This window comes from Alligator mississippiensis, chromosome 6, assembly GCF_030867095.1.
Source record: "Alligator mississippiensis isolate rAllMis1 chromosome 6, rAllMis1, whole genome shotgun sequence".
NCBI lineage: Eukaryota > Metazoa > Chordata > Crocodylia > Alligatoridae > Alligator > Alligator mississippiensis.
This window is the reverse complement of record NC_081829.1, coordinates 37616464-37641172: the sequence shown is the minus strand read 5'-3', so window position 1 is coordinate 37641172 and position 24709 is coordinate 37616464.

Genomic DNA, 24709 nt, shown 5'->3' with positions numbered 1-24709 from the left:
TCCAAGAAAAATTCCTAGGTGCACAAATAATGTTCTCCTCAATCCTCCCAGTTAGAGGCCATGGTCGTTGGAGGGAGGAATGCATTAAGGAAATCAACTGAAGGCTTTGGAGATGGTGTCACTGTGCTGATTTTGGATTCTTCAATCTTGTCATGCAGTTTAACGGTATTGTCTACATGCAAGAGATGGTACCCACCTCACGGGCAGAGGAAATAAGTTCTTCTCTATGAGTATCTCAGATCCAAATGGTCGCAAAGCTTTCTTGTGTGCATGGATGAGCTCTATCTGACACAAGAAGTCTATGGGCCAACAAGAGGCAAAGTACTGCTTGACTTGGTACTGGCAATGGGGGGCAACCTTATCAGTGAAATAACGATTGAAGGGAAGTTAGGTGACAATGACCACAAGCTGATCACCTTCACCATCTGCCATAAAGCTGGCAAGTCAGTCAGCAATACAGAAGTCCTTGACTTCAGGAAGTTCAGTAAGAGTGGTCATTCATCAAGGAAGCAATCCTGGATGCACAAGCAGTCTATTCCAACTCGGAGGAAAGGCAGCAAAAGGACACAGTAGCAAACTTGGCTCTGCAGGGAACTAGTGGATCTCCTGTGTCTGAAAAGAAAGGCCTACAAAGTATGAAGGATGGGATCCACTTCCAAGGAGGAATATTCTGCACTGGTCCAAACCAACAGAGAGTGAACCAGAAAAGCCAAGGCTGCTACTGACTCCAACTGGCTAGTGTTAGACCCCGACTCCATGCAGCATCCAACGACTAGGGAGATGATGATCCAATTGCCCATGGATCCTGGTACCCATTAGCCACAGCAGAACATGGAGAAAACACCAGCACACATTTCTCATAGTTTCATAGTTTCATAGTTGGTAGGGTCGGAAGGGACCTGAGCAGATCATCAAGTCCGATGCCCTGCCATGGGCAGGAAAGAATGCTGGGATCAAACAACCCCAGCAAGGTGTCTATCTAACCTCCTTTTGAAGACCCTCAGGGTAGGAGTGAGCACCACTTCCCTTGGAAGTTCGTTCCAGATCCTAGCCTCCCTGACTGTGAAGTAGTGCCTCCTGATATCTAGCCTGAATCTACTCTCAGTCAATTTATGCTCGTTATTCCTTGTTAATCCCAGAAGTGCTCAGGGGAACAGGGACTTTCCCATTGCCTGTTGGTCTCCCTTGGCTAGTTTATAGATGGCCACCAAATCCCCTCTCAGCCTTCTCTTGTGGAGGCTGAACAGGTTCAGGTCTTGTACCCTCTCCTCATAGGGCCTGCCCTACTGACCCCGATCATGTGAGAGGCCGTTCTCTGGACTCTTTCAACGTTGTCCACATCCCTCCTGAAGTGCAGCACCCAGAACTGGATGCAGTACTCCAACTGCGGTCTGACCAGTGTCGCATAGAGGGGGAGGATCACCTCCTTGGACCTGCTCGTGATGCATCTGTGGATGCATGACAAGGTGCGGTTAGCCTTCCTGAATGCATCCCCACATTGGCAGCCCATGTTCATCTTGGAGTCTCTAATGACTCCAAGATCCTTTTCTGCCTCTGTGCTGATAAGAGGGTAGTTCCCCAGCCTGTAGGTATTCTGCTGGTTCTTTCTCCCTAGGTGCAGTACCCTGCACTTGTCAGTATTAAGTCCCATCTTATTCTCATCTGCCCACCCCTGTAACCTGTCCAGATCCAATTGCAACCTTTCCCTCCCTTCTAGCATGCCCACTTCTCCCCACATCTTAGTGTCATTCTTGAATATGAACAAGCTGCTTTTCACCCCCTTGTCCAAGTCACTGATGAAGAAGTTGAACAGTGTGGACCTGAGGACTGAGCCCTAGTGGACCCCACTGCCCACATCAGTCAAGGTTGAAAATGACCATCCACCACCACTCTCTAGGTGCGGCCCTCTAGCCAATTGGAAACCCATCTGACTGTGTAGCCATTGACACCACAATCTCCTAATTTTTTAATGAGAATGGGGTGAGAGAGTGTCGAAGGCCTTCCTAAAGTCCAGAAATACTGCGTCCACCGTGACACCTGCGTCCAAGGATTTGGTGACCTGGTCATAGAAGGCCATCGGTCTGACAGGACCTGCCTCTAATGAACCATTAATGAACCCATGTTGGTTGCCCCTAAGCATACCTCCTCTGCTTCCAACAGCTTTATTCAGAATGGAGACAGCTTCAGACAAGGGTCTCAAAAAACAACAAACCAGGGACCTGCTCTGAACAACAGTTCTTTCCAACATTTATACACCTTGGTTCATACATATTAACATTTACCCTGCCTATAACCTTCCTTTGGTTCCACCCATTTCCGCTCCTATCTCAGGCACCACCTCTGTTTACTGTTTGCTATGCAGTATCATTCATTTACATGCCTCTCTGCTAAGAGCACATGCGTAACACTTTGACCCCTATCTTCCTTTGGTCACTTTGCAACTTCTCACTAGTTCTTGCTGGTGTTCTTGCTGACTTCTCCATATCCAAGGCTGTATCTTTGCATTTGAACTACCTGACACTAGTTGCTTAACACATCATGCACTTCGCACCCTATTCTTTTGTTAACAATCTGCTTAAATCAGTATTAGCTAAGTTAGTTGTTTTTAATACATCAGCTAGCCTTGTGACCACCAGCTTTTGCTGAGGTTATCTTTTAATATATCATCCAATCTTTTGCCCAGCAGCTTTTTGCTGAGACACAGGAAAACGCCTTCATTCAGCTGCACACTCAGTACTCCCCAAATTCATATCATTACCCCAACATCAAAAATACATATCATTACCCTAACAGCTACACGTATCAAGGACAATAAAAAGTCCTTTTTTTAAATATGTGGGGAGCCAAAGGAAAAGTAAAGGTAATGTTGGACCCCTGCTAAATGAGATGGGACAACTGACAACTGACGCCCAGGAAAAAGCCAACCTATTAAATGGGTACTTTGCATCGGCCTTTCATCAGTCCCATGGGACACCCCTGCCCATTACAGGACAGAAAGGCCTGGGTGAGGGATATTCCTTGCCCTTCATCAATGCTGATCTTGTGTAGGAACACCTTGAGAGGCTGGACAATTTCAAGTCAGCTGGACCTGACAATCTATACCCCAGGGTACTCAAGGAGCTGGCTAGCATCATAGCCCAGCCCCGGCATGGCTCTTTGAGAACTCCTGGCACTCTGGTGAAGTGCCTGAAGATCAGAAGAAGGCCAATGTAGTGCCTATCTTCAAGAAATGGAGGAAAGTGGATCTGGCAAACTACAGGCCCATCAGCCTGACCTCTATCCTGGGGAAGGTCTTGGAAAAGATTATCAAAGAGGCCATTCTTAACAGACTGGCTGACAAAAAACATCCTGAGGGATAGCCAGCACAGGTTTGTTGTGGGTAGGTCTTGCTTGATCAATCTCATTTCCTTTTACGACCAGGCATCTGTTGGGAGGAACATTCGGCTAACTTCAGCAGGTCAACCAACTTGTTGGCAGCTATAGATGACCTGTTCTTGACTCAGGCAGTAGAAGGAATGACTAGATCAGGGGAGGATAAATGTGGCCTGTAGGCTGGATTCAGCCTGTGGGGCCCCTAAAAAATTCATAAAATTAATATTAATCTACCCCTGGCTCCTGTGAAAGATATCAGGAGCCAGGGGCAGTAGCACAGAGAAGTGATGGCAGGCTCCTGCAACAGCAGGGCTCCCCAAACCCCTGCCTAGCAGGGGCTTCTGTGGGGCTGTTCATACCTGCACTAGAGAACGAAGTTCAGATAAGAAGCGGTGGGGGAGGTAGGGGAGGACCACCAGCTCCTCCTGAGCCCCACAGTCTGGCCATGAAGCCAGGAGCCAAGTGGTGCAGAGCGGCTGGCCAATGGGGGAGCAGGAAAGTGAGGAAACCAGGGGATGAGGTGAGTGGAAGTGAGCGGTCCTCCTATTCTATGAGTCAATGATTCTATAATTATACCTCAAAAACATAATTAATTTTGAGGAAATGTGTTTTTTCAATATGTATCTCCCTGGAATCTTAGCTCCATTATTTACAGAGAAGTGGAAGATCTGAGACAATTTTGCCCATCTCAGGCAGTGAAGTACACACATAGCCTTGTTAACCAGGGGAGATATGGTCCTTTCTGGAGAGATGTAAGGGACCACAACCAAAGCGGAAATCATTTTCTATTCACAATTAGTGAAACTGTCCTGCATATTTTCATTTTTGTAAGACTTACCCATATAAATAAAGATTCAGTTGCAAGGACAACCCAAGAATGATCTTTGGTGGGGTAAGTTCTGCCTCTCCTTCCAGGTTACATTTGGCTTTTGGAAATACAGTGGTAAGACATTATTCTGAAATTGAAGGAGGTTAAAGAAAATATTTTCCCCAACAGGTAGGCAAGGTCATATCTCAGCTACTCAGGAGGTCTTCTGAGAAAGGGTTTGGGTACTTAATGAACATTCAAAATTTTAGTTGCTTTCCACTTCACTAAGGCACTAGCAGTTCACTCTAAGTGAACAGAAAAGAAAAATATTTTGTGTAGTTTCATGAAAAAGCCACTTAGCTTTCAGTAAAGTGCACTTGTCATAAACACTGCTAATTAATGTCACATGAGTTTATTTTTTTAAATCCATTTTAACTTAAAGGCCTTACATAGTTGAGCTACACCAGTTTACACCAAGTGAGAATCTTGGTATTGACCTTTCTGCATAATAAAACCTTGACATCACTGAAATATTTGCTTAAACAGGAACATCAGATATTTAATTTACGGCATTTCGGGGTAGATCCTTGTCTAATATAAATTGATTTACTACTACTGGAAATGATTGCACAATGCCAGGGTACAGATTTTTATGAACTGCCATGGATTAATAAAGGCAACCATTTAAAGGAATACAACCTACTGCATATTTTTATTAATCCAGGCTGACTGCATTTTTCTATGTCCTGTTGCATTATAAATTATGCATTGTGGCTAGATTCTAGGATAAAGTGACAGTTACACTTATTTTAGGGTATGATGCAGATTTATGCCACTTAAGACCCTATTCTCATTCTTTATTGGCAAATCTGATTGAAGATAAATATTCCATGGTCTGTTCATATATGTGACCTATTTGTTTACTTCTATGCATTTCTATGGATGATATATTCCTTTTGGCATGGAGGATATATGTGGTTATATGAGCCAGTGGTTATCCATAAAAAACAAAACAAAACAAAACAAAACAAACCTTTTGCCTGAGATAATTAACCTGTGTTTATTTCTTATGATAAGTATAGGGGAGTTAATTCCCTGCCCTAAGACAAAATTAAAGAGACAAGAATGACCAGTGCACATATGATTTTAGAAACAGAAAACAGGAGAAGATGCAGTAATTATCATCCAAGTGCTAATTATTGTGTTGCCAAAGACATGGGACATGGTGTTTTCTTGATCTTTAATGTGATTGTACCTCTAAGATGCAAACTAGAAGAACCTCCAGTTTTTGTAGTATGATACCAGGCATCATTCTGCATCCCTTCTAGCAATTCAATAAATGCTTTCATCTTTTTAATGATATGAAAGTTAGTGATGCCTTGCTTCTGGCCACCGCTAAAATTTTATTCGAAATGTTAAGAAAGCAACATATTAAAAAATGACTCTTTTTTTCCCTGGGAATGGAAATACTTTTCTCCTTCACTATTAGTTTTCTGACTTACACAGCTAGCCTGGGTTCTGTGATATTCGATTGATTCAGACATTGTTAGATTCAGAGGCCCCATTAAAGTCAATGGCCAAACTTTACAGTGACTCCAGGAGAGGCAGGAGTTCCTCCTTCAGAACTTGTGCAACTCTAAACCACAATGGGCATGTCTATACAAGATGCTATGTTGCAGTAGCAAAGCACTATGGTGATGTAGCATCGGTGGGCAAAAAAATGTGACACTGCAGCTATGTCACCGTAGCAATGCGCTCCCTCACTATAGCATGTTGCTATGGCAATGTAGTGGCTAAAAATCATTGTATGCCACTGGCAAGGTGCAGCAACAATGGCACCATAGGGGTGTACACTAGGGCTGTGAAAAGCTTTGGTTGCTGATTTGATTTGGAGGACATTTGGCCCGATTTGGTGGCCAAATCTCCAAATCCGAATCAAATCAGGAGATCCATTAATTTCTCTGAATTGAATTGGGAGCCTCTGAATCAATTTGGAGAGATTCAACAATTCATCCATAGACACAGCTTTACGTGTTTTTTTTACATAACTCAAGGTACCAGGCACGGCTCTTGAACGCTGAGATGGTGGGGCAGAAGAAGCATCCCATGGGAGGGGAGGGGGGCCCCCGCACACTTGGTGGCAGATCTGGAAGTGGAACAGAGGTACTTCTGGTCCACTTCTGGGTCCACCATGAAGCACACGTATATATATACACATATGCTAAATGTGTCATTATTACTTAGGTTTAATGAATACACGTTTTACAAGCATGTAATTGATGCAATATTTTTGGAAAAAAAATATTTATTATTAGAGTGAATACTCCCCATTCACACATGCACAAGCATTTTTTTCTGTGAGATCACCAGCATAAAAGAACATTCCCTAAAGATGATGAAATTAAGAAATCCAGAAGTTGCTTCTTAACCCTAATGTCCCAAATATCAATGCAAAACAAATACCGAAGTATGGCAGAGAACATATACCCAGGTAATCACCCACTGTTGGGTATATTCTTTTACCAGGTATTCAGCATTCATTGAGTAACAAAGTTAATGTAGAGGTTTAGGAGAGCCTCATAAAACAGATATCATGTGGAGACAGAGGGAAGAGCAACAAGCCAGACTACAGATACCATCACTCTTGGTGCATGCTTCAGATACTGTGCTAACTCTGAGGTTTGGAATGATCAAGACCTTTGCCTCTTGCATGCAGACTCCATAAAGATAATAGCTAATCTTTAAGTATTTGGGTTTTTTGGACTATAAGTACCCGAGTTTTGTCCCAACGGATGGCCATTTAGTAGCTCAAAAAAAAAAAATTACAAAAGGTAGACACGGATATATTTCCCCATACATTGGCTGCCTGAAGACACTATAAAATACTGTACCAATTAATTTTGAAAGCTCTTATAAATAAAATACTTAATCATTAAAACCAGTACTTATCAACTTATAGAACCCAGGTCATTTTCTATGATTTCATTAAATAGCCACATGGCAAAGCACAATGCAAGGAAAGAAAGTAAAGGATCTAAAAGAAATTTGAATGAATTCCTTCATGTTATCACATATAAAACAACAATAACCATAGGCAGAATGAAATCTATATTCATAATTCATGCTCACATCATAATAGCACAAGAAAAGAATCTATCAGGAAAAATTAATTTGCTAAATTATATTACTGCATTATGCACCAAATAAAATTAAAACAGCCATAAAACAGAAAATTAGTTTATGCAGAACAAGAGCAATGCAAAAATACAGTGATGATTTTTGTTTTAAGTCTGTTCTTGCCTTATGTTGTACTAAAAACAGTAGGGAAGAGGCGTTATTAATAAATCCAGTTCACAGGGGGAGAAATGTGACAATTTAACCTAAAAAAAAATGAAATCCCTGTAAATCACTTCAGAACCTTTAAATGAGCAGGAAGATTCATAGATAACAAAACAAACAAAATACATAAATCTTCGATCTCCCCTTCTATTCAAAAGGTAAATCTGTTTTCAAGAATATCAAGGGGGAAACAAGTATGATGCAAAGACACTTTCAATGAATTACAGAAACAGAGCAAAGTAGGATTAAAAGGGACCTCAGGTGGTCCTGTAGTTCAACCCCCTGCCCAAGACAGGATCATCCTTGACTAAACTGTCCCAGCTAGGTGCGTCTTTGACAATCACCAACATCATCTTCAAATACAAGGTAAAGGATCCAATTCTGCCTTCAAAAACTTATGGGAAAATGGGGGTCTATATCTGGTCTTGTTCATCAACTGTTTTCCTTCAATGGCATGTGTCAACTTAAATTCATTGCAAATCTTTTCCTATACTGTTTCTGCATCATGATGTAATACATGGGTTTTTGTGGGTATCTTTTTGCTGGAGAAGTAAAAATTTCCTACTTGTTGATTTCGTAAATGTACACCATGAAAACTGAATGTGTTATGAAGATTAAAAAGAGAAGAGAAATATTCTGAGGCTAAAGTATTCAGAAAACTACATCTTATAATGTAGAGTTAAGATATTTGGATGCAACCTATGGTGGATATTTATTTTAGAAGGAACAGTGACTGATGGCTAAAATTTTAAACTTTTAGAATTTTAGTACTTATTACTAATCATTCAATAAATTCGATACAAGTGTGGCTAACAAGTGTGCTAGAAAGCAAAATCAGGCTCTCATGGCCTAGCAGGGGAGCAGCTTTGTAAGAAAGCAATTCTCACACATTCCAGAGATGTATTTTTTTTTTGGGTGTAGAGGGTGTCTAACAAGCCCTAAGAATAGAAGCAACCCTATCTCCAATGCATTCCAAAAATAAGTGCACAGCTGCAGGGATTAACCTGTCCCAGCACCTAAAAATCCCAATTAGGGATGGAAAGAGTCTTACTATATACTCACAACTTATCAGACACCTGGTGAATGAAACACACATGGACAGTATCTCCATTGGCTGACAAGGTACATCAGATCAGACCACCAATGAATGAGCACCAGCAAGGTATACAATGAATGGACAAAAGGTATAACACTTAAGGGGAACAAAGAGAGGGTGTGTTCATTGTTCGGCAACTTTCCCCAGGTGAGACCACAACAAACTGAAGCAAGAGACCCACAGATAGTTGTGTGCTGGTCTGTCTTCCTGTGTACATCCCTTTGAGAGCCTTTGCTTGCTTGCTAATTGTAATATGCTGCTACTGTGCATCAGTAAAGGTTTCCAAGTTATCTACCAGATGTGTTGTGACTGGTCATTTTAGGGATGTTGCAGCCTGCCCACAGTTGAGTGATTGGAGGCTGATTCTTAAAATCAGGCCAACACTGACCAAATCTATAATAAGATATACATAATTATTTAAGGCCCTGATACAAAAGGGGGACATAGGCAGAATTTAGATGTTCAGTTTCAAAACTGAGCCCTGAAAACCCCTGTTCAGATGCCAGTTAACTCTGGATTTACTTAAAGTGCTAGCCTTGGTTTTTAACTAAGTGTTCCCCAGGCATTTACAATGCTGATTCAACACAGATTGAGAAGCATTTCATCTTTACAGGGATGAGAAGGTTGGCACCTAAGCACCATCAGGATCCATAAACTAGTTCCCCTTGCTCTCTCATCTGAGAGCCTTGGTCTGGTAGATAGTCTGATATCATAACTACAGACCTAGCTCTGTACAAAATGCAGCGGCAGCTACTTGTTTCTTTTAAAACATGCTAGGCTCGGAGCTTGGTGTCCATGATGCATGCCACTCTGTTTTCCACTTATGAAGTTTGCCAGAGCTCATTCAGAACATGGCAGACCAGGGTTAAATTCCTTCCTTTGCTTGAATGAATTTATGCCACCATCTCCCAGCTCTTATTAAAGCTGACTTGCTATTGGAAGTCAGCTTCAATTTGTTATCCTGTGGGACCTGAAACCTAAGTCAATGGGAGCAAAATAAGTCCCTTGGAAGAGTACTCATATTCTGGTTCCCAGTTAGAGTACTGGTGTAAACATGAGACTGACATGATAGCCAGAAATAACTGAGATATTTCCTACAGGAAAATAAAGGCATTTAGTTTATCAGTAAGATGATATATATATATATTTAAACCTGTATTACTAACCTTAAGACTGTTCCTAAGAAAAACTAGACAGATAAAAGTGTATTGTAGGAAAATAAATATAAATGATTATCACTTCAGGACATGAGAAAAAATAAATGCCCTGGTCTTTTTTCATGTGTGAAGTATAAGCATATTGTATTTTAGATATTTCCCAGTCTTAGTTGTAATTTTCTGTTTAATGTTTAATACTCAACAAATGAAACAGTCTACTGTACATGCTTTGCAGATTCAATATTCTCTATGATCCTCCTATTTTGGTGCAGGGCTATGACATCCCCAAAGATCATAGCTTTAAAAAAAAAAAGATCAGCATCACCGCAAATGCATGTTAATTACTTTCCTAGTGCTTTCTGCAGATTTTTACAGTTCATGCAATATGGATATAGAGGCATGATGAATTAGTAACATAAGAATAATGTGAGTGGTTATGCATCCGTTGAAGTATTACATCTGTTGAAGTATTGTCCTACTGAAACTTCTGACATTAACACATTGGAGATTCAAGATTAAAATGCTAGTTTTCACAAGAGGTGCACCGATACATTAGTCCCATGTTGGATCGGCACCAATATGAGGAAAATTGAGAGTATTGGCAATTGGCTTTTTTTGGCTGATGTGGTCAATAATATTGCCAATAAATGCTACATGCATGTGTGCAGCTGTAGCACAGCATGCAGGCAGCCAGGAGCAGAGCCCGGCAGCATGGAGAGCAGCCAGGTCTGACCGGTAAATCTGTTGTGAGGGAACGGACGGGGCGGGAGGGGCAGATCAAGGCCCCAGTGGTAAGGGAGGGATTGGGAGTAAATCTGGGGCTGGAGAAAGCACTGCCCAGCCAGGTGGGGCGGGGCACAGGATGGAGCTATGGCTCATCTGGAGGCCATGGTGGGGTGGCTAATGCCACTGCACACACCCTGGGAGGGCATGGGGGGTGTGTGCTCTAGATCTGTGTGCAGGGAATGGTGGGCTGCCACTGTTGGCTGATCCCAGGGGCAGCACTGGGCTCTTCCCAGTGGTGGGGGCTGGGTTGGGCTGTGCTCAGGATGGGCAGCAGCAGCAGCACTGGGAGGGAGAGTTGCGGGGAGGCTACAGCCACCCCAAAATCCACCATAGCCCCACTCCCAGAACTGCCTTTGCCTACCCTGAACACAGATCAGTCCAGTCCCCTACTCCCCTGCCAGGAAGAGCCTGGCACTGCCCCCAGCCCCAGCCCACAGCAACAGCCGGCCCTTCCCCATGTGCAAATTTGGGGGCATGTGCTGCCCCATGCCTCCTCTAGGGTGCATGCAGTGGCAGAAGTTGTCCCACCCCCATCCCTTGGACAAGCATGGGGAGGTCAGGGCTCCATCCTGTGCCCTGCCCTGTCCTGTCCAGCTGAACGTCACCTGCCCCTGCCCCAGTTACAGCCCCACTCGCTCCCTCACCACAGGGGCCTCAATCTGTGCATGAAAAGGTCAGTGGAACTTCCAAGCTTCTTTTTACCAGTTAAATGCCTTGTCTGTTACTTCTAAATCCACAGGATCTTTACAAACTGTAATGAGTGGGGAACACTTCACTAACTTCCGAAATGCAGCCATCCCAGAGAAATAGGAGTAAATGAATGCATTTAACACAGCTCAAAGATGACCTGTTCAATAGTTTAGGACAAGAAGTGAAGAGTAATACATGTTGTCTATTCAAAATAATTGGTTTAATCAGACAGAGCTTTTTAGTCCTGGCTTAATAGAAACAATATTGGTATGCTGTTTGTGGTTTATAGTTAGAGAAAGGAGCATAGACATTTTGCCCTACTTCAATGCTATTGAACAGAAGAGGGGATGGGGAAAATGGATTACTGCAAACTGTCCTTATGCAAGTGTGTAACTTTAAGGTTATTGTCATTAAGAGTACTCAGATTTGCACATCACTTGAAATGCCAGCTGTATTCATTTGTTTCCTAAGGGCCTTGTTACATATTGCACTTTGAGCTGCTCAAATGTCAATCAGTTTTAGCACTAGCTTGAATTTAGAGCTATCACACCTTAAAACTAAAAACATTCTCTGACTATCTCCCACCTGCACAGCTGTAACTTATTATTAGAAATCTGATGAGCAGGGTCCTGGCTAGGAGCTGTAGCCATTAGTTGCAACTACAGGGCTGATGGGCTACGACAAACTTCTATCTCTGCTCTAGGTGCAGGTGTATGAGAGGTAGGTTGCAGAGGGGGGAAGGAAACGTGAAGCTGGGAGGCAGAGAGTTAATGGAATGGCGATGAGAAATTAAATGAGAGTGGGGAGAGGGTGGCTAAATGAAGCAAGTCAGGCATTGAAAGCTAAAATACAAGAAAAAAAAAGAAAAAGGCATTTAAAAAGAAAGAGAGAAAAAGTAAATTAAAGAACATCTTGTGTTTTAATAGATTAGGATTTGAAATTGCTACTCATGTTTCCTGGGGTGGCTGGGAGTGGTGAAGGGAAGGTGCTTTTGGAGGAACTACTGCCCCTGCCCTGAGAGGGAAGCCCCAGGTCATGGGGACCTGATCTGACCTCCTACCTTGTTCCCACTCTCCCCACATTCACTCCTAGATCTATCAATGCCCTGCAATTTAGCTAGTTGGCATGTGCTCTGCAGGCTGTTTGTATGGGGTTGCACCCCTGAAGGTAGGAAGGTCACATCTCTGGAGGTGAGAGGGGGAGTTGGCTTGATGCCAGAACTACCCCCTGAGCAGTAGATTTCAGGGGGTGGAAAGTTTGTCCACACAGAATAGGAGGGTAGGAGAAGGGACACTACATCCTGGGATACTGGAGGACTAAAGCTTGGGTGGCTCATCTTTGGGCGGGGGTGGGGAGGGGGGAGGGTTGGCCACACATTAATGGAACACTAGCTGGGGAATACAAATTAGAAGTAAACCTGCCCTGTAGTGGTATACCTTTAATCTGTGTAAAATGTGCTTAAAACTAGTTTTAGGTGTTAACGTGTGGACAATCCAGGGGTTAAGAGCTCTAGGAGCCACATAAAGTTAATGTGTAACAAGGCACTAAGTACAAGTGCTTTGCAACCTTGGATGGACTGCTGGGTACTCCTGAAGATAGCAGGTTAGAGAGTGGCCTATTGTGGAAAATGCACTAAAAGTGGCTACTATCCTAGAAAACTTTATATGTTTTCCATGTGTCATCTATGATGGGGCCTCCTTTCAAAGATCTGTTGCCTGAGGAACAGAATCAGTTTGACTGATGACTCAAATGGTACATAAGTGCATATATGAAAGGTAGCAATACCTTGCTACATTCATTCTTTTGTGGTTCTAGCTGACATGTACATATTGTCCCATTTACCTGGCACTGAATGTCTGTTAATCCTTTTTATAACAACTGAACAGACTTAATGGATAGAGTTTTAAGATCAGATTAAGTGATGTAAATGAGAACAGTGTTATTTATGTGATACCAGTTTATGGCACCTGAGCATCTAGATGCCCCAGCACTGCCCAAATAGTTTACCTTGTATATGTTCTCCCACTACCCTTCTATTTTTTACTGAGTAGCAGTGGGAGCAAATGTCTAACATGCTGCTTTATTCTTTTGAGCAGCTAGTCAGTTTAATAGGTTTCATTATGTCTTTACAGGGATACAAAGCTCTAATTACACTTATAAACTATATTCCCACCTTTCACCTGCTACAATGCCATGAAAGTTAAAGTCTCACAGACATGTAGGCAGTTATTAAAGTTCTGAATTAATATGTTTTTACCAGCAGGGACAAGAATGAGGAATATCTCAGATGCATTTGGTAGCAGCAAGGGAAATGAAGTTTAGAAGAATAGTGGTTTTCTGCTGATCGGATTAAACTTTGTTGTTGTTTTAAGGAGGATTAGTTGTGAACACAATTCAAAGCACCCAGTTTATTTTTGGTGGCTGTCACAACAAGCACGTGTTAAATAAAATAAAGCTGCTTAGAGGCATTACAACTATCTTTTTTTAATTCTTCCCATTTCCCTTGCATTATCTTAATACTGTCCATTATCTCATTATCCTGGGTTTCAGATGCCTATTTAACAAAACATTCTTTTGTTCTGAGAGAGAGTAATCCATGTGTTCACAGCACTTTTTCTCCCAAATGAAATTAAGAGCTATAGCACTAAGAAAATCAGAATCTCTTTTTCTTTATCTTCCTAATTGCAGCACTGATAGTAACTTTAGATAACAACTTAGATGAATAAGAAGAGATATACAGATTTCCCTGAATCAAATATTTCTGCAATTAAGACTGAGCATACAGTAAAGTTCATGTAAAAATAAAGTATAACCTCTTAATTTATTCAAAAAAGAAAAATAGCAGCACCTTTGCTCTATCAGAGAAAAATACGTCTATTTCAGAGAGTTTAGGACCATTACAATAAATTTAGTATGACCTCCTATTTAAAACAGGCCATAGAATTTCACCCATTAATCCCTGTAAAGAAAGGAATTAGTCTTTCTTCTACATAAGCAAACAACTATTGAGCCTAGTAACTACTTCAGTTATCTGCTTCACTGGTTAATTACCCTCACTGTTGAAAACTTACGTCTTATTTTCAAATGCAGTTTTCTAATTCCAACAGGCAACCAGTGGTTCTTGCTAAGCCTTTTCCAGCTAGATTAAAGAACCATCTAAAATAAAATACTTTCTCCTATCAAAGTATGTCTAGAACCTGATCAAGATCCCCTTAACCTTCTTTTTGATTAGCTAAATTAATTGAACTCCTTTATTCTCTCATGTAAACTGTTTTTTTCTGAACCACCTCCAGTTTTTCTAAGCATTCTTTTTGAAGTGTGAATATTAAAGTGGGAACAAGATTTTTCAGCAGCAGATCCACTTCTGTCATATACAGAATCAGTATTAATGGTATTTATATTCAGTTTTCTTATATTTCTACATTCAAGATTCATGTTATAGCTCTCTTTTCCTTCCATAGAACTTATATTGATAATTTATATGACAATCTATAATGTGCCTTCTGGAGGCATGCATTTCTAGGATACAATCTATGAACATGGCCTTCACTTCTGTTTTTAGATGCATGACCTTACATTGTGTCTGTGAAAACAAATTTTAACTAATTAATTAATTAATACTCAGTGGATTGAGTCACATCAGAAGAATAAATAAAGCACGGCATACACTGCAGCGACTCTATCCAAGTGGAAAAAAAAAATCCCAAAGTTCATTCCTAAATGAGACAAGTTTTTTCTATGCATAAAACCAGGGTACAGGGGGCCTGACCAGCCTTCATTGTTTTCAATGGGAGTTGAATCAAGCTCAGAAACTCAAAAGGATGAAGACTAGTTCCATGGGTACCACAGGGAAAAGAATGAAAGGAAAAGTACTACTAATGACAGCGTAGGAGTACAATTATTGTTTCTAGTACTCACAAATTATAATGCATCACAATTAAGTTGCAAATTGAGAAAAAAAGACAAATTACAGCTGAGAGAAGTGAGGGTTTAATTTTACGTTCCCAACTCCTACTGAATAAATAGTAAGAAATCCTAAACTTGGAGACTGTTAGCCATACTTTGCTTCAGAATATTAATTAAAAAATAAATCTGTTTTATTTTAACTTGGCAATTTGTTTTTGAAATTGGTAACATTATGAGATGTTCTTATGACACCTATGAAAAATTTACATTAAAATAGAATGTTATTTGTTTGAAGCATTCTCAACATTCCAATTCATCACTGTGCAAACCTTTTTATATAGTCCTTTGTCACACATAGGGCCTTCTATTTATTTATTTTTTTTTACTTAAGTGTAAACACACATACTTAACTAGGAATAACTCAGGGAATAGACAAAGGGAACAATTTGTTTTGAGGTTTTTACATTGAATATTGAATTTTAAAGATATGAAACTGACCTAATACAAAATTGAAAAGAGACCAATATAAGTTGCAATGATGCAACTGTTGCTTCTGTATGATTCTGTTACAGTGGAAGCATAGAAAATTGTCTTCGGTTTTAACCCTGCTTCATTCTGGGTCTAAGTTAACGCTGGTTAGCTAACCTATACTGCAACCAAATCATGCAGGTATAACAGTTGATACAAGCTCCCAAGCAGCAGTTCTCCTTCCCTTTGAAAGCATTTGAAAAGCATTTGCCCATACCCTTAGCAGCTCATCATCAGGCCCATTAATTAAAAAAATAAAAATTAAAAATTAAAAAAGCAATGTATCTGAGTTATTAGCTCAGCTCTTTGGTAAAAAAAACAAAACAAAACAAACAAAAAAATCTCTTTCTTTGCCCTCTCATTTTCTATGCACTTAGCAAGCTATGAAACTAATGCCAAAAAGTGATTATCTATCATTTTCTGCCTTAATATCAGAAATACAGTTTTGTTTTCCCCCTTTCCCAAGGTAGTTTGAAAATTATAAATAGAGTGTTTGAGATTATAAACACTTTAATACCATGTCTTGTAACTGGCTATAATGTTATTGCAAACAGCAAGAATTCCCTGATGGTATTCTATACTCTGTTGAATCACAATAATGTACATTCTGTGTAACTCTAAAAAAAAAAAAAAAAAAAAAAAAAAAAAAAAAAGGCTGGACTTTTCCTGGATCTGCACCAATCTGACTAAGGTCAGATTTCAGCCCAGTCTGCTTGTTATAATTGCTCTGTGCCTAATGGAGTACCATGCGGTTTTCAGCAGATGTCAACCTGTTAAATAAGCAGAGAGATTGGGGAGGAAGGCCATCTTATGAAGAAATATTAATTAAAATATTCATATGCTCTGTGACCACTTGGAGTGAATGTTCTTTCTATGGAAATTTCCATCCAGTCATTAGAATGATTAAAACTGGATCAAATTCTGATCTCATTTATCTCAGGATAAATCCAGAGTAACTTCAGTGAATGTACTTTCAATTTACGCTTATATAACCAGAGACTAAAATGTGACCCACTATCTTAATCTTCATATTGCTATGATATTTAATTTTCTAAGGGAATGGACAGAATACTTATTACATATTAGAAAATATAATAGAAAATGTGCATATCCTCTTCAGCTGTAACAAACTTCAGGTTTTACAAAACAAACAAACAAACGGAAAACTTTTACAGCAAGGGTCATCAGTATGCAGTGTGCAGGCTGGATCTGGCTTGTAGAGCTACTAGATCTTGCCCATGGAGTTGGAGTGCTTTACCCTGTTGGGGACAGGCAGCTGGAACTTGCACCCACATGACTACCATTGCTTTCCACCCTCTCCCCTGTCTGTGCATGGGTGCAGCTTCCAGCTCCTGGGGAACTCAGCTGGATCTGGGCTGCTCCCATCTCTGCCTGTGCTGCAGCTGTGGGGGTTGGGAGAAGCAGCAGCAGTGCAGTTACAGCTTCTAACTATCCAGTCCCAGTTCAGGTCCCCACTGACTGGGTGCATCCACATGTGATGCTATTATGACAAAGTAGCTGCTAAAAAAGTACATGCCATATGTACGGTGCAGTACAGGTAGTCACTTCCAAAAGGAAGTACTAAAGCATGGCATAGTAACAACATCACCATAGGGCAACATGTACACTCTCCCACCGGTAGCTGCATCCACACTGCAGCCAGGAAAAATGACCTTGGTGCAGGCAGAGCTGCATCCCAGCTGCCCAGGCGTAGCCCCCGCTTTAGATCACTTCCCCACCAGCTGAAAGCTGAGCTCGTGTCACAGATGGAGTGTGTGTGTTGGTGGGGGCTAAGAGAAACACCTACAGAACCTGGTTTTCGTGCAGAGACAGGGAACACTATTTCCCACCCTACCTCCTGCCCGCCTGCCTGCCACCGCTAACATGCTGCCAAAACCACCCGCCCACACTGGACTGAGGCAAAGTTGTTCTGGCCTGCAGATTATAATGGCCGGCCCTGTTTTACAGAGTTCATTGCAGGGCTTGACATTTAATATTACTGTTCCCATGAACTGTAAACAAATAGGGTTGTGTGAAACAGCACTGTTCCATTTTGACTTCTGTTTTGGCATTTTGATGGGACAGTGTTACATTTTGGGTTTTATTTTGTTTCAAAACCACTCTTCTGTTTCATTTCTTCGAAAGTGTTTCGCTGTTTTGACTCTGTTTCAACGTTATGCCCATAGGCTATAATGGGGAAGTATGAAACTGTCTATAACTTTGTCATTTCTTCCCTTATTTGGATGAAACCTACAGGAATGGTAGCTCCTTCTAAGGCCATGATGCCTGCCAAGTTTCAAGGAGATAGGTATAGGGGTTTCTGGGAAACTGCACTTTAAGCTGCTGACAGCAAAACTCATGACATGGGTGACACTGTGTGTTAAGGTGCAGCAGGGTGAAAACTGCAGGCATGATAGGCCCTGCTGAGGCCTTGGAGCCTGCTACCTTTCAAGGAAACCCCTCCTTTCAAGGAGATAGTTGTAGAGGTTTCTGGGAAGCTGCACCTCAGGCTTCTGACAAGCAAAAGTCATGACATGGGTGAAACTGTGTGTGTGTTAAGTTGCAACCTCACTGGCACTAGGGCCTCTACACGACATGGTAGTGTGCCCCAATGAAGTCTCCTTCTCCCCCACAGCATCAGTCTGATCCACCTCTTTAAATGACAACAGGTAATAAAATAACTTAGTGAACACTCACACAGTAGCACCAGCAGCTTATCAGGCAGCCAAACTGTATCAGAGCCTGTCTTTCCTCTCCTGCAAGAGCTTTTTCTCCAGTGCGTGTGTTAAGGCATGCCATCACTGTGTGACTCTGTGTGTGTGTGTGTGTGTGTGTGTGTGTGTGTGTGTTAAGATGTGCCCTCACTGGTTCTGGGGCCTCTACATGACACAGTAGTGTGCCCCAATGAGGTCTCTTCTGCCCCTAAAGCCTCAGCTTGGTCCACCACTTTAAATGAAAACAGGTAAAATAATAACTTAGTGAGCAGCAGCACAGTAGCACCAGCAGCATCTCAGGCAGCCAAACTGTGACAGTGGCTTTGTTTCCTCTCTGGATGAACTTCTTCTCCAGAAGCTACCAGAGAACTCTCCCTGCCAGCCCCAGCCCTGGGGCTTAAGTGTGCCCAGGGCCCTGCATCCTTCCTGTCAGTGCTAGGGGTATTGGTTTAAGGACATGGCACTGGTAGACAAGGTCCTTTGCTTTGGGTCAATCTAATCTAGTATCTTTTAGCAGACCAACTGAATAGTTAGAGAAATAGATCTTAGCAAGCTTTCAGGCTGAAAAACCCATTGTCAGGCTGGGGAAGCACCTGCAGTTGGTGTGTGTTGTTCCTTGATAGAAGGAACAGTGAAGAAGCCAAAGGCTGGCATGCAATGCAAGCAAGAAAGCCAGTCAGTGAAAATGGAAATGGAGGCATTAGGGGGTGAGGGACAGGCTGGGACAGAGGGATCCTTGGTCCTGGCATTTCCTGGGGCTGCCGCACCATGAGGCCTCCTTGAAACTGGCAGAATGCAGTTTTAGTGGTCATGCCCAGGACCTGGGGCATCCTCCTTCCCCTTAGTCTCAGGCCATACCTCCAAGTTCATCCTGTCATGGAAGATCAGCAGGGACATGTTCTTCTCCTGCTGGTTGGTGGTGCAGTGAGTACCCCCTCTAGCTCTGAGACCGAGGCATTAAATGGCTTTTAAAAAATGAAAAAAGGAAATAGGTGCAGATGGAGTGAGGAGGGTGGCATTCACTCTGTCTGCACCTGGAGCTTGGGGAACCCCAACAGTGAGAGGTTCACCTTTAGGAACACCAGCTGTTCCACCAAACAAGGATCCAAGCAGTTGCAGTGGGGTATCACCACATCCCCAGCAATGCTGAATACCCTCTCATTTGGAACATTAGTCAGTGGACAGGACAAGTGTTTGCGGGCAACCATGGCCACATCTGGCCACATCTGGCTGTGGCTTGTCCAGTAGGCCAAGGGATTGCATAGCAGTGGCTCTACATTGTCATCAAGATAGGCAGCTGCCAAGGCCTGAGTTCTATCTGCCTGGCGGTGGGGTCTGGTACCTCTGGACCCTACCATGGAAGCCATGCCCTTGGCCCACATTGGCAGCACCTGTGGTGGAGGAGGAGACTGACTGGTGGATGGCATGCTAGCATGGGACAGTGTATCCCCCTCTTCCATGTCCCCCTGCCTCTCTCATTCCTCCCTGACTCTTTTCACCAGCATCTCCATCACCTGATTCAGGCTATGGCTTCTGCATATGCTGCCCTTCACCCTCAGGTCACACATGATGGCCAGCACATGGACTGTACTGGACCACAAGGGATCAAGCTGTTTCCTGATGCCCTCCTTCAGCCGCCTCACCAGTGCTTGGACATCTGGTGACAGTGGCTTGCCCCAGACAGAAATAGTGATCCCCTGGAAGCTCTCCATTTGGCTCTGAAGTTCCCCCACTACCAGGATCACCTGGCTAAGGAAGGCATCGCCAGCACTGAGGGTCTCAATGGTCTTGAGGAAGGGCTTGAGAACCAGCAAGATCTGGGAGATGGTATCCCACTTCGTTCTGTCAAAGGGGCCGCTGATCCCAAATCTCTCTGAGCAAGGCCATCTCATGGATGGCCTTCTGTTGCTCCTCTAGCCTCTCAAGCATCGGGTATGTGGAGTTCCACCAAGTCTCCACATCCTGCATGATTTTGTGCTGCAGGATGTTCAGCTCTACTTATCTGTCCCACAGCATCTTCCCTTTCTGCTCACCTTGATGCTCCAGTGGAAGTAGCCTGCCACCTTCCTGAATTTGGAAATGAGTTTCTTGTGGTGGTGGCACCATCACCAGCAGCTCTGTCCCCCTGCAAGGCAACCCTGATGTCAGGTGGAACTTTAGGAACTCACAGTGGATGCCAAAAAAGTCACAGACCACCTTGACCATATCATTGTCAGTGACCATGAACCCACGGGTGAGTTCTTCCTGCCCAATGAGCCACCCTTGCACCAAGCGGTTCATGGCTGCCATGATCTTGGTTGCCATGTGGGACTCATCCATCAGTTCGGCTTGAAGGAGAGCCCACCTACGGCCTGACTGGTTGTACCAGTGCCCTGTGAAGGAGATGTACATGTGCCCCACCCCAGCTGCTCTAGATGTCTGAGGTGGAGTGTAAGGCCACCTGTAGACTTGCCTTGCACAACTCCTCCCTGCATGCCTCATATAGGGAGGGCACCATCATCTTGCCAAAGGTGGTGCATGTGTGTTCTTGGTAGGTTGGGGCCCCAAGCACCATGAGCCACCAGAACCCTTGCTACTCAACTAAGGAGAGGGGCTGACCACCCATAGCAAGCATCTCTCCAGTGCTCTGGGTCATCTCGCTTGCCCTTGCAATGCGCCCCGCTTTCTGTCCCCCTTTCCCCCACTGTTCCAGGGTGGCCTGCCTCTGCTTTGGGGGGATGAGGGCTTTGGAGTGACAGGGGGACTTCCCTTTGGGCACACTTTTGCTGGTGACAGGCTGAGGAGCAAGGGCAGGGGGTGGTACCTGTGGAGATACATCAGCATCCCTGTGGTGTTCATGTGTTTTGTTCCCTTGCACCTGCTGGTTTTAGCTCAGCAGTACAGGCAGATAGCTTATGTGGGATCATCTGCTAGCTCAAAATGATCTCAGACCACACTACCCACTCACTTCTGGGGTATGGGTGCATGTGTGGACGCTGCAATTTCCCCCTCCTCAGCAGGCAGAGGCACAGCAACAGGAGGAGGAGACTCAGCTGAGCTGTTTGCCTCTGCAACCTCTACATCAGCCTCCTCTGAAGTGCCTTCTTGGGAAGGAGACCTGGGTCTAGGGGAAACTTGAGGGATGTAGAACACAAACACAGCTTATTCCCCCTCCTTCCCCAGAATTTAACTTGCTATGGCACTGAGATCCAGATCCATCTCCAGCTATCCCTCTGGTACTGGAAGGCTCAGGATGGGAAGTGAAATGGGAGTGGAAGAGACTGTCGTGCTGGTGCTGCTGCTTGTTGTCATGGTGGTGGTGGGGGCCGTTATGGCTGGTGCTCTTGGAGGGGGTGCTGTCTCAGGCACAGGCAGTGGCACTGGCACTGCTCCCCTCTCCTTGCTGCTTCTGGAAGCCTCATCCCTGCTAATTGTAAATAAGAGTCTGCATCTCAGTTAGGTGTGTATGTGGGGGGGAACTTATACCTCTCCCTCTACCCACTCTTCTCACCCTCCCTGAATGCTTACCAGCTATCTTTCCACCACACATCATTGTGTGTTTCATAGTGTCTTTTATTTATACAAATATGTAAATGTATCTGCATTCCTATATAAATTCTATAAGGTATGTAGTATGTGTTGCAAGATATACATGTATCTCCCTTCGTATATAAACTCTATAAGATATGTAGCATATGCCTCAAGGTATAAATGTATGTGTTCTTATATAAATTCTATAAGGTACGTAGTATACACTGCAGGGTATAAATACATATATTTATATAAATATATCTGCATTCCTGCATTCCTGTATAATTCTATAATGTGCATGAAATATGCCACAAGGTATAAATGTATAGAAATAAAATAAAAGTGTATCTCCCTTCCTATATAAATTCTATATAATTTAACTATAAAATTGAAAAGAATAAATCAATTAATATAATAATAAAATTAAAGGGTATAGAAGAAAGAAAAAGCAACTATGGAATCCCACTTGCTAGTTTAGCAAGTAGGAAATAAATCAAATCAATGCTAGTAGTAGCCTGTATTATCTAAATCTCCTGAGTTGTTGGAAGATAGCTCAGTAACTATCAGACCCAAGGAAGAAAGCCTCTTCCCCCCTCTTGTCCCTCCCTCTCCTTACTTTCTATTTCCTTCCAGGCAAGCCCAACTTGAGCTTCAAAACTCAAAATGTTTCTAAACTTTTGAAACATTTCAACTGCCATCATTTTGCTTCAAGGCTGTTTCAAAGCCCATCATTTTGTTTTGCTGTTTCGAGCTCAAAATGAGTTGAAACAGGGTCAAAATGAAATAGCCAGAAATTTCACACAGATCTATAAACAAACACTTTCACTTTGGTTGTGCAAGAGCAATATGCATGGGCAAACTAACTTGGTTGAAATAAGACATACACTGGACAGGTCTAAACTGCTTCCTTCTATCTAAAACCTATCAACAGTCTACATAAAAAATCCTTGGCTCACCCAGCAGTTGTAGTCCATCCCATACCTGGAAGCTTTCCTGAGCTTCAGAGCCCATGGTGAAGACCGTGTCTCCCCTGGCTCTCACTGAGTATGTCTACACATGTGCTTTAATGCTCAGTAGTCTATTTTGAAAATTACATTTAAATAATAGAAATTACATTTAAATTATACTTTTACCTTTTGCTGGGATTAAAAAATAAAGTGTTGACACTAACTGACAGTAATACATTATTATTAATATGCACATTTTATACCAGATGTTTGCCAAGTTCTCCTGTTTCTTATGCTAATTGAGGAGGCAGTAACAGTTTTCTGTACACATTCAGAGTTGTTCACCCCTAAATTTCTGTCTATGGACACTAGCACATAAACACAAATCTTGATACTATGACAGCTTTATTCCTTCAGATAATAGTTGATTTAAATCAACTACTTTAAACAATTTATTCCTTGCTCTCCCAGACCTGACACATCCAATTCAAATACAGTTCACCATAACAGAGAATCTCATATTAGGCCTGGATGCCCTTGCCTGTCAACAGCATTAAATACATTATAAATGTCCTTGTTATAATAAGACCTCTTAGTAATGCCACAAAAGTACTGGCTTCCAGCCATTCCATGACAGTTAGGGTGGAATCTAATCATAACTTATTTCATGTGAACTATAATCGTTACCAAGGTTAGTGCTCTAATGATTCACATGAATGCTCTTGTTAGCAACCGCAGTGTTTATGCTAAAGAGTCCAGTGGAAATAAAAATAGTATTTTGATCAATATGCAGATAATGAAAGTGATGAATATATGGCACTGGGTGGACTGAGTACTGTTAAGGAAATTCAAAATGTGCTAACAATAAGTGGCTTGGAAGTACTAATCTCTGTAAAAGGGGCTTTCATTTCAGGGCACACACACGGTAAGCCTTTCACTTTGCCAAGAAACTGTTGTGCTTTGGCTACTATTGTGACACATTATTTTAATAATAAAGTATAGACTTCTTCCAATCTTGTTTCAGTTTCCCTTTCTGGTTAATCATTCTATAGCATCATACCTCCATGCCAAATTTACTGTACTGCAACCTGTGCTGGTGCATATGTAGAATAACTTTACTGAAATCAGTGGATTTTTCCAGATTTACATTGGAAGAAAAAAGAAATCTGGTCTCCTTTGAGTAGAGACAGACATAACCAATGTGTCAATATCAAAAGATACAAATATAAGCTGTTAAAATGAAACTGTTTTGCCTGCCAGATTGTGCAACTACCTAAGTGTAGCAAAGCTCTCCAAATTTAACTGTTTCATTCAGGTTCACAGTTAGGGTGATTTAGTTACCTGGTATTCTACAATAACTAACAGATGTAACAATTGCAGTAGCTGCTCCCCTCCCCTTTAAAAAACAACTAAAATTTGTTTGTCCATTGTCCAATTGCTATACTTGTGTAGTTGCAGAATCTGGCAGACAAAATGGTTTCATTTTAACAGCTTATGTTGATATATTTTGATATTGAAATGCCAGTTGTGTCTGGGGCTAGGGTAGGGTGGGCACTAACATGCATAGTGGACAGCCCAGATGTCACAAATTTGAGGTCATAGTAGAAGCACTGATGGTGCAGTCCTGTGAGATTCCAACAAATCCATGAATTCTGCTACGTACCTTGTCACAAGAGCATGAAATATGAAGGAAACAAGCACCATGGCAAATAGAACATATATTATGGAAGAACCTAGATATGTCAGTAAAATACAGCTGTCATTCAACTAAGTATTGCATAAACCTGAATAAGAGACTGTCCCTGTTCCAAACAGCTTGCCACTTTAATATGTGGGTAAGCATTATCAAACTTGTT